Below are 2,859 nucleotides of genomic sequence, written 5' to 3'. Positions count from 1 at the left end.
TGAGTATTAAGGAGGGCATGTATTGCATGGAGCAGTGGGTGTGATGCATAAACAATGAATCTTGGAACAATGAGAAAATAAAGTAAAATAAATAAAATAAAATATAAAAGTGCAATCAGATGTGACTTTATACCTGTTAGGATGGCTAAAATAAAAAAGACAAGAGTAACAAGTGTTGACAAGAATATGGAGAAAAAGGAATCTTCATGCACTGTTCCTGGCCATGTCAACTGTACAGGCATTACAGAAAATGGTATGGAGATTCCTTAAGAGGTTAAAAAAAAGAACTACCGTATGATCCAGTAATTCTGCTACTGAATATTTTTTAAGTGATCTCAACAGCCAATGAGGAGCTCAAACTCACCAGTCTGAGAGCAAGAGTCATGCACTACCAACTGAGCCAGCTATGTACCCCCTACACCAGTGGATATTTAATCAAAGGAAAAGAAAACACTTTTCTCAAGTTTCTCTTAATACTAATTTTGTAAAAGCCAGTAAGCAGCTATAGAAACAGTTGAAGAATAGAAAGTTAAAAAAAAAAAAAAGAAGGGCAAAGACACATCCTTCACTGTACCATAAATATGAAGCTCTATTAGTGTTCCCCCACCAATATCTTATAGGAGCTTATATTTCCATGTGCTCAGGAGTACTCCCCATTATTGTGTAGGGGACCAGACTGCATTCAGGTGAGATGATGTCAAGCCAAATACATACTGGCACAGCTGAGTTCAAGGTCTAGAGTTTGGGTCCATAAGTAGGGTTAAGTTACCAGGCTTTGCTGGATCCCATAGTTGAAGTAAATAGCAAACCCAATCAGCATCCAGACACCAAATCTCAGCCAAGTGCCAGCTGACATCTGCATCATAAGGCAAACATTCACAAAGATGCTCAAGAGTGGGAGGAGAGAGCAGGGACCTTAAAGGGAAGGGGAGAGGAGCTCTGTGGCTGTCTCCAGATGACCACAGTGATCCATCCCAGTGATGACCACCAGGAGCAACACAACCCCTGTGATTGGCACTGGGTCTCCAGAAAGCAGACATGGACAGTGGGCCAGAACTAGGCAGGGGACAGTCAGCAGCAGAACAAGCAGTGAGGAGCAAACATAGACAACCTGGCCAGAGAGTAGAGTGGGGGTGGGGATGCCTGGAAAAAGTAGTTCTCCTTAAAGTTAGCTTCTCTGCTGCAGGTGCAGTCTCCTCCTGCATCTGCGCCACATTTCCCCCATTCTCCTCCTGCAACTCTTTTTCATTTTCCTCCTTCCTCCTTTCAGGCTGATGAACACAAAAAGCTACCAAGGAATAAGATATTAGGGTGCCAACTGACCTGAGATCCAAAAGATCATTGAGTCTAAAGTAAAATATCATGATTGCTGCAATGATGGTAAAGATAACAGTGAACACAACATGGAATACGTTCTGAAAACAAAACTGGCAAGAAAAGGGAACAGGAGGCCATCCTCTGCCATCATGGCTATCACCCACTGTATAGGGAATGTAAAGCTCCAATTGGTGCTGACAAAAATACTAAAGAACATTATAAAAGCTACAGCCTAGCAGGCAGGGAGCCAGCCAACATGGAGAAATGCCTCAGGCAAGGTGCTCCCAGGTTGAAGCTGGAAGTAAGGAACCATGATTGTAAGTGCAGCAGAGATACCAAAATACAACAAAAAGCAGATGAGCAGTGAAATCACAATGCCCATGGGGATCGAATGCTGGGGATTGTGTGATTTTTGACTCTGGTACCAATAACGCTGAAACCTATGAGTGCATAGAAACAGGTAGCTGATCCATGGAGAATCCCCTGGAAGCCAAAAGGCACAAATCCTCCAGAGCCCAGAGGGCCCAAGCGAGAGGTGCCATTGAGTCCGGCCTGTATGTAATCCTCTTCTGTGAGCTTCCATTGTGCAGGTCCCCCTTAATGAAAGCAGAGATGATGAAAAAGCTGAGAACCAAAAGTTTTATCAATGTGACCACTTCAAAAACTCTGAAGAACCCATGCAAACCTATATATTGCAGCTCCATTAATAAAAAATAGAAAGATGACAAAAAAGTAGTGTAGACCATCTGCAATGACTTGAGGAAACATACTGTGAGATGATCTTATGCAGAATCATAGAGATCCAGTCTCCAATGAAGATGTCAAAAGATAAGATCCAGGCCTGGACCACAAAGAAATCATCAACAGCAAAGGAGAGGATGAGATTCCAGCCAGTGATGAAAGCCCAGAGTTCATCCACAGTGACATAGCTGTAGAGATATGCCGAGCCAGAATGGGGAACCCAGGCACTACGATCTGCATAGCACAGCCCAGCCAACAATAATGTTAGACCTGCCACCAAAAAGCAGATCACAATGGATGGTCCTGCTTGATTCCCAGCCACCTCATTAGCCAGAAAATACACACCAATACCCACTGTGCGGACCACACCCAGGGCCACTAAATCCAGAGTGTTCAGTTTTAAACTCAGATTTAAACTCATACACTTCTTTCTCCAGTGGACGTCTGCTTATCAGCTTTTGATGAAACCTGTGAAGTGCCTGATGCATGCAGCATTCTAGCTGGAATTGAAGAACAGTCTAAGGATAAGGGAACTGGAGCAAACCCAGGAAGTCAAGCGTGCTGGATCTGGTTAAGTGAGGCTGAGTTAAGCCAAGTTGGGTGGGGACTTCCAGGGTCCTTTGCTCAGGCTTCAGGGCTGCTGCTTTATATTTCTTCTTTTTTCTTTCTTTTAAAAATTTTATTGGTTATTTTTTATGTTTATTATAATTAATTTTCTTTTTTCAGTGTTCCAAGTTTCTTCTGGTATGTGCTATCCTTCCAGAATGCCTATGGAAACAATAAATATTTACTGAACAATGG

The 2,859-nt window shown here is 42.8% G+C and overlaps 1 pseudogene; it reads right to left on the bottom strand.

Moving 5' to 3' along the window:
• Nucleotides 1–760: 760 nt before the first annotated feature.
• Nucleotides 761–2,546, bottom strand: LOC123946371 (annotated as a pseudogene).
• Nucleotides 2,547–2,859: the final 313 nt, after the last annotated feature.

Source organism: Meles meles, chromosome 7 (assembly GCF_922984935.1).
Source record: "Meles meles chromosome 7, mMelMel3.1 paternal haplotype, whole genome shotgun sequence".
Lineage (NCBI taxonomy): Eukaryota > Metazoa > Chordata > Mammalia > Carnivora > Mustelidae > Meles > Meles meles.
The sequence above is the reverse complement of the archived record's forward strand: the minus strand, read 5'-3'. Positions and strand labels throughout refer to the sequence as shown.